Source organism: Triticum aestivum, chromosome 1D, assembly GCF_018294505.1.
Source record: "Triticum aestivum cultivar Chinese Spring chromosome 1D, IWGSC CS RefSeq v2.1, whole genome shotgun sequence".
Lineage (NCBI taxonomy): Eukaryota > Viridiplantae > Streptophyta > Magnoliopsida > Poales > Poaceae > Triticum > Triticum aestivum.
In genome coordinates, this window is record NC_057796.1 from 265,965,228 (window position 1) to 265,976,145 (window position 10,918).

The window sequence follows — 10,918 nt, forward strand, 5'->3', positions numbered from 1 at the left end:
ACTAGCATAGGAAGGCAAACAAACATAACTTCAAGATTTTCAACACATAGAGAGGAAACTTGATATTATTGCAATATGTAAAAGCATATGTTCCTCTCTCATAGTAATTTTCAGTAGCATGATGAATGAATTCAACAATATAACTATCACATAAAGCATTCTTTTCATGATACATCATCATAGAAATTTTGTTACTCTCCACATAAGCAAATTTATTCTCATGAATAGTAGTGGGAGCAAACTCAACAAAATAACTATCATGGGATTGAATTAAAATCATGATGACAAGTTTCATGGTTATCATTATTCTTTATAGCATACATGTCATCACCATAATCATCATAGATAGCAACTTTATTGTCATAATCAATTGAACCTCTTCCAAAATAGTGGATTCATCACTAAATAAAGTCATGACCTCTCCAAATCCACTTTCATCATTATAATCATCATAAATAGGAGGCATGCAATCATTATAACAAATTTGCACATCAAATCTTGGGGGACTAAAATATCATCTTCATCAAACATAGCATCCCCAAGCTTATGGTTTTACATGTCACTAGCACCATGGATATACAAAGAATTCATACTAGCAACATTGCAATCATGCTCATCATTCATGGATTCTATGCCAAACATTTTATAGCATTCTTATTTTAACAATTGAGCACAATTTTCCTTTCCATCATTTTCACGAAAGATTATAAAGACGAATAATATGAGGCAACCTCAATTCCATTTTTTGTAATTTTCTTTTTATAAACCAAACTAGTGATAAAACAAGAAACTAAAAGATTCAATTGCAAGATCTAGAGATATACCTTCATGCACTCACCTCCCCAGCAACGGTGCCAGGAAAGAGCTTCGTTGATGGGATGTGAGTGCCACTTACCTAACCTCCCCGGCAACAGCGCCAGAAAAGAGCTTGATGTCTACTACACAACTTTATTCTCGTAGACTCGTGTTGGGCCTCCAAGCATAGAGTTTTGTAGGACAGTAGCAATTTTCCCTCAAGTGGATGACCTAAGGTTTATCAATCCGTGGGAGGCGTAGGATAAAGATGGCCTCTCTCAAACAACCGTGCAACCAAATAACAAAAAGTCTCTTGTGTCCCCAACACACCAAATACAATGGAAATTTGTATGGGTGCACTAGTTCGGCGAAGAGATGGTGGTAAAAGTGTAATATGATTGTAGAAATATATTTTTATAATCTGAATAAATAAAAACAGCAAGGTAGCAAATAGTAAACGGGCACCAAAAACGGTATTGCAATGCTTACAAACAAGGCCTAGGGTCCGTACTTTCGCTACTGCAATCTCTCAACAATGCTAATATAATTGGATCACATAACCATCCCTCAATGTGAACGAAGAATCACTCCGAAGTTCTTATCTAGCGCAGAACATAAGAAGAAATTGTTTGTAGGGTACGAAACCACCTCAAAGCAATTTTTCCGTTTGATCTATTCAAGAGTTCGTACTAAAATAACACAAAGCTATGCTTTCCGTTCGATCTATCCTAGAGTTCGTACTAAAATAACACCAAAGAAAATTCAGATTCATAATATTCAATCCAACACAAAGAACCTCAAAGAGTGCCCCAAGATTTCTATCGGAGAAACAAAGAAAAGAACGTGAATCAACCCCTATGAATAGATTACCCCAATGTCACCTCAGGAATCCGCGAGTTGAATGCCAAAACATATATCAAGTGAATCAATATGGTACCCCATTGTCACCACGGGTATTCATAGCAAGACATACATCAAGTGTTCTCAAATCCATAAAAGTATTCAATCCGATAAAACGAAATCTCAAAGGGAAAACTCAATTCATCACAAGATAGAGAGGGGAAAACACCATATGATCCGACTATATTAACAAAGTCCCCGATACATCAAGATTGTGACATCTCAAGAACACGAGAGAGAGAGAGAGAGAGAAAGAGAGAGAGAGAGAGAGAGAGAGAGAGAGAGAGAGAGAGATTCACTAGTACATCGAGCTCCTAAACAAACGGTTTTTAACGCCTTTCCACGACGGCCTTTGGAACCGTCGCCAAGTGAGTGTGGGCGATAGGGGGTCCTTCCCACACGACCCAGAAACCATCGGGGATATGCCCTCCTGGCACACACGCTCGGCAAAATGAGGTCGTGTGCGACCGGCGAGCACTCAAATATAGAATTACGTACAGTAGTGCTAAAAAATACAATTATACAGGCGAAATCATTTCCGATCGTAAGTACATCCCACACGATCAACCAGCGCTAAACGTTTCCGTTTGTATATACATACCACACAGTCGCTCCAAGGAAAACGTTTCTGTTCGCAAGTACATCACACAATTTTCCCGGTTAAATAATTTGTGATAGCGTTTCCATTGCACACGGTATTAACAATTTTATCATTTGCGTTATTGAATTCATCACACACGGTGCCTAGAAGAAACTGTGTGTCAAGGGATGTCCATCACACACAATTTTTATGTGGTAAACGTTTGCACTAGGTGGCCTAACGCAAACCGTTTTCAAGAGGATGTCGTGTGTGACTGTTCATTAATCTAACATTGTTTACTCCTAGAAGCTGTGTGCATTATTGAACGAATCGAACACGGTGTTTTCTCAGTAATCGTTTGCAATAGAAAATCCCAATTAGCAGGCTAATTATCCGATTATTCATAATCCATTTATTAATCTAATTGACATTTCATATTAAGCACACAATATATTTAATTTTCATAATTGAAATACATCAGAGTACAACATCATATAGCTTCAGCACTCAGCTACCCCATTACACAACTACACCAGGACCAAGTTTCACATGCAACATCTATAACCTTTCGAAAGTAGCATCATAGACGATACATAGACAGATGTATCTCATCTGGAAAACTGCTGAAGCAGAAGGCGAATATTGAGCCTTCATTGATGTTGAAGGCCTTCATAACTTTAGGTCTGTGCATGTGGATGATTGATCGTCCATCCTTCGTCCTCTTCAGGAACACTTCAATATTGAACCATGGGTGTTGTATGAATAACTTCCTCGCCTCCTGACCATATAGGTGGTTTGAGAGGTAATCATCAGTGAACTGCTTTGGAAAGGCCTGAAAACAAGGATGTGCATAAATATCTTCTCTATATTGGAAATGGGGCAAAGGAATAAAAAAGGCAAGGTATTATAGTTAGTACCATCCTGTAGTGAACTGATGTCTTCTTCATTGTGCAGACAAAGATCTTGTTGTTTTTTGTCGCTAATTTCTTTATCCTAACAATCTTTCTGAGTTTCTTGGCTTAACTGATATTCATGGACAATGCATTTCCCCATATGCAAGAAGGGTCGAATCGTGGGTCAAAACCTCTGACAGCAGGACCTACATGTGCAAGACCAAATTGTTAAAAACCTAAATATTAGAATGGTTCCTGCAATTGCACAATAATGTGCTATTAGACAACGGACCATGCACGTGCTAACCTCGATTGTAAACCTCAGTGCTTCCCATAATTTCCCTGCAACACATATAAGGTAGTTAATCATCAGGTTAAGTAAGGGTTCACATGCTATCAGTAAAATATGTTGATGAAAAATAAGCACATTGCAGATTCATCAGATTAATTCAAGCCACATGGAAAACCCATTTATCCAAACCAGGCATGATTAAGAACTAGGAAATATAGCACTTGTATATGTTTCTCATGTATTAAGTGCAGCCAAATTCGATTATTCCTCACATGCACAATAATACAAAATTTTACCCACATCAATTGGACATCGCAGTGTAGAATTGAACCAAGCAGTTAGCTAAACACCACAACAAATGAACCAAACATTAACTGAGCACCACATTGCACAATATAACATAGTCCTAATAGAAGATTAGACAGTTAACCAAACCAAGCATGATTAAGAACTACGAAATATAGCACTAATATATGTTTCTCATGTATTAAGTGCAGCCAAATTCGATTTATTCCTCACATGCACAACAATACAAAATTCTACCCACGAGAATTGGACATCGCAGTGTAGAATTGAACCAAGCAGTTAGCTAAACACCACAACAAATGAACCAAACATTAACTGAGCACCACATTGCACAATATAACATACTCCTAATAGAAGATCAGACAGTTAACCAAACCAAGGATGCTTAACAACTTCGAAATATAGCAATTGTATTTGTTTCTCATGTATTTAGTACAGCCAAATTCGATTTATTTCTCACATGGTATACAATAACAGAATGCAGCCACAACAATTGAATATCGCATTGCAGAATTGAACCAAGCAGTTGACTAAACACCACAACAAGTGAACCAAACGTTAACTGAGCACCACATTGCACAATATAACATACTCATAATAGAAGATCGGACAGTTAACCAAACCAAGCATGCTTAACAACTTGGAAATATTGCACCCTGAAGAATTGAACATCACATTTGCAGAATTGAACCAAGCAGTTAACTGAACACCACATTGCACGACATATAGAACATATACACTATAGCAGAAGATTGCATGGTAAAAGTAGATAGCACAATTCACTAGAATTTGTTAAGGAAAGGCAGTAGCTAGCAAACGATGGCCTCGAGAAAACGCCACGAACTGTCGTTTAAAGCAGCCAACCACGTCGCGGTGTCGGTGCGCGAGGCGTCAACGGTGGCCTCGACGGCGAGGTGCTCCTCCAAGATCTGGGGGTCGGCACGAATGGCAGCCATCGCGACCTCATCCGGGCGTGCGGCCGCGATTTGCTTCTCCGCTGCCAAATGCTCCTTGAGATCCTGGCTATACTGTGTGCACCATGGCTTAGGCCGGTGCTTATTTGGTGGAGGGGTCGGTGATTTGGGTGGAAGGTGTCGCGCTCGCGCCGGCGGTCGGGGCATGTGGGATGTGGAAGGAGGAGGAGGATGGGGGTCGGGTGTGGATTACCTGCCTAGATAGGCGAGGCCGAGCAACGTGAAGGAGGGTTGTCGGTGAGGAGGCGGCGCTGCAAGCAAGGAGTGAAGGTTTCAACTTGGAAAGGAAGGCAGAAAGGGGGGAAATGTGGCTTTTGGTAAGGGGGAGGGGGCGGGGAGCTAGATATTTCCGCACAAGGCGAAAATTTGGAATCGCTTCAGCCAAAAAACTGGCGCACAAAGTGTCATCAGACACGGTCCCTTATTCAGAACCATGTACGATATGTGAACATCACAAACGATTCAGATAGCTTAACCCGTGTGTGATGAGTATGAACGTCAAAAATTTTGGTTCGAATTTCCATGGTTACAGTGGTCATCCACGTCATTGCATAATTTGGGTACACAAAGGAGACTACATCACACCCACACTTCTTAATGGAGCAAGTTCAGTAATTAAACAGAGCTAGCTGACCTAAACATTACTCTAACTAATTAAAGACCGGCGCTCTTAATTAAACAAAACAAAGAGTACTACTACGGCTGGTGCTTGTCGATCTCCGCCGCGGCCTCCATGTCCAGCTCGCGCCCGACGGTCTCCTGGGGAAGGGGCTCCATGGCATCAATCGCACCATACTTGGCAAGCATCTCGCCACCCGCGTCCACCATATCTTTGGAATAGGCCGCCACGAGGTGGGCGTGGGCGGCCGAGATCTGGGCTTTGGCGGGCTCCGTTGTGGCAAGGTATGCCGCGCAGGTACGGATGGCTGCTCGAACTATCTCGGCGATTGCCAACTCTTCGGCCGTGGGTTGCCGACCATTGTCGGAGAAGCTTCCTTCGATTTGTGCGGTGAGCGCCAGGAGCTGGGCATGGACGGCCTCGACATGGTGGTGGGCGGCCTCCATCAGGGCTAAGGCCACCGCTGCGGAACGGACAGCTGTTGTGCCACTCTCGCCAGTTGCTATTACCGACGCAGATGCTGCTGTCGTCGCTTGAGAAGCAACAACGGCTGTTTGGGCTGCCTTGGCCGCCTGGACGCAGATTGCGGTCACCCTCATGAAGCTTTTTAGCACGCGCCTGGCGGCTGCGGCCGCGCTCTCGCCGGAGTGGGCCGCCGGAGTTGCCCTCACGATGCGGGTCCACGTCCCCATCTTTCACCGGCGAGGATTGAACCATGAAATAATATTTGGGGAGTTAGCTAGTGTGCTTGACACGCCGGCTGTGGACTGTAGCCGACGCACCTTCTCGCGTAAGCCATAGGCGTACTATACGTCGATGGTGCTCCAAGATATTTTGTGTTGCATCTCACACGGTTGGTGATAATAAACTGTGTGCGATCTACTTGATTTTTCGTCTTGATTTGAATTACGTAATGGGGTCACAACTGCAAAGGATGGTGTTTGAATTGCTAGAACTTTTATATGCAGTGAACATGCAACTATAGGTGTGTCGTCAAAAAAATTGGAATTATTCAGGGTTCGTTTGGACGTTTTTATACATTAACTTAGTTTTGTAGGCATTTCAGGTGCATAATTCAAATTTGAAGTACATGCACATGCTCCAGTGCATATAAACTGGTTGAAAAATCAAATATGTGTCCTTGGTTGCATGCTTAGGTCCCATGCAAGAAATGGGAATGAATGTCCAACACCTTTCCACCGTCACTCGGCCACAAACATTGAGATACTTGGTTTTTAAATTCTAGTAAATCCAAAACTCGTCTGAAATTCATGAAACTTGGCATGCTATCATGCAGCGGCATCAACATGCCGTGGTAAAAAATTTGTCCCATTTGGGGCAGGTTTGGGGATAAGCTTCTCACAAACCAGAGCTTCTCACAACAAGCATGATGGTTTTGGTAGGGAACGCCCCACCTTTGGGGACGAAACAATATCTGTTGTCTCTTACTTCTTCCAAAAAATTTCTCGTGTCAACATAGAACAACAGAGTGTTGTGTTATTTTTTGTGAATTTTCGGGTTCGTTTGGACAATTTTATGCATCAAGTGAATTTTCAATGCATTTATGTGCATAATTCAAATTTGAACTACATGCACATGCTCCAGTGCATATAAATTGGTTGAAAAATCAAATTTGTGTCCTTCGGTGCATGCTTAGGTCCCATGCAAGAAATGGGAATGAATTTCAAACACCCTGCCACCGTCACTCGGCCGCAAACATTGAGATACATGTCTTTTAAATTCTAGTAAATCCAAAACTCGTCTGAAATTCATGAAAATTGGCATGCTATCATGGAGCGGCATCAACATGCCGGGGTAAATTTTTGTCCCATTTTGTGCAGGTTTGGGTGTAAATGCATCTAGTGCCACCCCTAGTTGGTTTTGGAGTATTGACGACAAACTTGGTTGAGGGACTAATGTGTTTGTGAGAATTGCAGGATAACACAGGTTGTAGTCCCTCATTGATTCGGTTTACCTACTGGAAATGACCCCTAAAAATGTGTGAAGACATTGAAGACAATGGTGGTCTGTGAAGATATTCACATTGAAGACTATGACATGAGAAGACATCGCATGAAGACTATGGAGTGCGAAGACATAGTTGTTTCGTAGTTTCCTTTTCTTCTTTGTTGAGTCATAGGAACCACCGCACTGTTAAGTGGGGTCCAAGTGAACAAAGTCAGAGTGACTGAAGTGATGCTCAACCAAATCCTATGTCTTCGAGCGAAGACAATGAGAACAAAACCTTATCCAGAGCTGGATGAGTCAGCTTTACTTGTAGCCCAAGTCAAGCTGCCGCGTGTGTTTGAAATCCGACAGTTGGACACGTGTCAGTTCCTTAGTGACCCAGGGTCATTTCGGACAAATCAGGTCGGGTTGCCTCCTGGCTATAAATAGCCCACCCCCTACACCACAAATTTGTGGCTGCTCAGAGTTAGTGCACGGCTTTTGTCGTTTGAGAGCAACCCACCTCCGAAGCATTTGAGAGAGAGATCCTTGCGAGGACAAAGCCCAAAACACCAAGAGCCAAAGAGTGTTAGGCATCACTGAAGTCTTTCTGTCCGCGTGATCTGAAGACTTATTACACTTGAGGACTGTGAATCCTCCAGCCGGTTAGGTGTCGCGTTCTGAGCATCCAAGAGTCATTGTGGATTGCCGGTGAACGAAGTCGGTGAAGGTTTGGAAGTCTACCTTGAAGACTTACAAGAGTGATTGGGCGAGGACTAAGTGTTCTTAGCTCAAGGGGAATAAGGTGAAGACGTGGTCTTCTGAGTTGAATCTCAGCCTCCCTAACCAGACGTACAGTTGTCACAGCAACTGGAACTGGTCCAACAAATCCCTGTCCTCACCAAGGAACTGGTTCTATCTCCTCCCTCTCTTTACTTACAGTTTGTCTTCGTGAAGTCTTTGCCTGCTTGCCTGATCTATTTGACTTCACTGTGTGACGACTATTGTTGTTTGGCTTCATACCATCTTCCACCCTGATCCATACTACCTAGCTGCTAATAGTCTTCGTGCTTTCACTTCATTGATTACTTGACTATGGCTTGTCTAGTGTAGTCTACCTTCCGTTGCATGTCAATAGGTTCATTTCTATTGTTTGTCTTCGAAACTCTCATGTTTTGAAGACTTTCATAAAAATTGCCTATTCACCCCCTCTAGTCGATAACTAGCACTTTCAATTGGTATCAGAGCAAGGTGCTCACTTGTTCTGTGTGATTCGGTTTAACCACCTGGAGTTTTAGCTATGTCAACTGCAGGGATAATCAAAGTCTCCGCTGCATGCCCTGTCTACGATGGCACTGATTAACCCTACTGGAAGAATAAGATGCGCATGCATCTTGAAGCCATTGATGTCGACCTCTGGTATGTCATCAAGAATGGCGTTCCCAAGGCCGGTGAAGGTGTCCCCCCTGCCGATGTCAAGAATTTCATTCAACTGGATTCTACTTCCAAGAACATCATCTGTGGTCATCTGACCAAAGGACAGTATGGCCGTATGAGTGCTCTGGAAACTTCAAAGCTAGTCTGGGACTGGCTCTCCAATGTCAACGAAGGCGTCTCAACCCAGAGAGACTCAAGGATGAGTGTTCTTTGCAACCTCTTCAACCGCTTCAAGAGAAACGACAATGAGAATGTCCAACTCACGTTTGATCGCCTCACTGATATCACAAATGAGCTTCATGCACTTGGCGCCACTGAGATCACCAAGCATGAAATCGTCAAGACACTCCTGAGATCACTTGACAGCTCGTTTGACACCCTAGCCCTAATGATTCAAGAACACCCTGACTAGAAGACTCTCGATCCGTCTGACATACTTGAGAGGCTCAACACACATGAGTTCTAGTTATCTGAGAAAAGAGATATTTATCGTCCCAGCTACGGCCGTACTCGCGCTTTGAAGGAAAAGGTTGTTTCCTCATCTGAAGAAGAATCAGACTGCAGTTCTGGGGATCCCGAAGACATTGGAAAGGAGCTTTCTATGCTTGTGAAGAAGTTCCAGAAATTCACCAAGAAGAAAGGCTTCAGAAAGTCTTCAAGATCCAGCTCAAGAAATGATGAAGCTTCTACTCGTGACCACAAGAAGAGAACATGCCACAAGTGCAAGAAACCTGGTCACTACATCTCTGAGTGTCCACAGTGGGACAATGAGAACAACAAAAAGAAGAAGAAGAAGAAGAAGAAGAAGAAGAAGAAGAAGAAGAGCAAGGAATATGATTCTGATGACAAGAAGAAGAAGAAATCCTCAAAGTCTTCTTCCAAGTCTTCATCACACAAGAAAAGTTCACCTGGCAAGGCTCGTGATTTTGTTGTCAAGGAGATGGATTCAGAGGAGGAGTCAGCTTCTGAGGAGGCTGAGGTGGAGTCTGAGGAGGAGTCTGACTCTGGTGTTGCAAGTTTGGCTCGAGCTACAGCCTACGTTGCCAAGTCCATTTTCAACACTGAAGACAATGGCTCCGTCACCAACGCTGAAGCTAATGACAAGGACGACTCTGCCCCCACCTACTGCTTCATGGCACGAGGTGCCAAGGTAAACTCACGCGATGCCTACTTTCAAACATCAAGTGAAGATGACTCTGATTGTGAATCCAAACCTAGCTACAGAACACTTGCTAAAATTGCAACTGAACAACAGAAAGCTATGGAACATATTCAAAAATTGCTAGACAAAAGCGATGACCTGTTGGACGCGGAAATGACCCGATCTCAGTCCTTAATTGAAGACATAAAAAATCTTCATGTTAAGTACGAGGAACTTGAAAGTCGTCATGAAACGCTCTTAACAACTCATGAAAAGCTTTCCTACGATTATCTTCAAAGGAAGCAAGAACTTGAGAAATTGAGAGCGGCTCATGAAGATCTTCAAAAAAAGAACGAGTCACTTCACGCTCAACATATCAGTCCCGCTCAGGAAGGATTTGAACCACCATGTCTAAAATGCCTTGAGCGTGATAACGCTACTTCTGTTGCTGAATGTTCCACTACTGCTACTATTGCAATATCTTCAACTGCTGATGTGGTAACTAACCCCTCTGCTGAGGATACCACTACTATTGCTGATGAAAATGCCAGGTTGAAGACATTGCTTGAGACAGGAATGTACAAAAGTCTCAAAGGGCATCAGACACTATGTGATGTCCTCAAAAAGCAGATTCTGAACCGAAACCCTAGGAAAGAGGGTGTTGGGTTCGAGAGGAAAATGAATGTTGATGGTTCTTACTGGAAGCCTCAGCAGTACCCCAAAACTACATGGGTTGCTGCAAAGGGACCTTCAGTGGATCCATCCACCTTATCTGTCTTCACTTGTGCTAACCCGAGTATCATTGATGAATCCTTTGATGCAAACTATAAACTGTTTAAGAATCAGAATGGTGAAGTGTTTGCCAGGTATATTGGTACTAACTGCAGGAATGGACCACCATTGAAGCGGATCTGGGTGCCCAAGAGTTGTCTTGAGAATCTTCATGTGAATGTCATCATGACACCACCTGGGAAGAAGACAAACCCCAGACCAAAGGCTTCATATGGTCCAAAGGCGACAGAGGACTCACCACA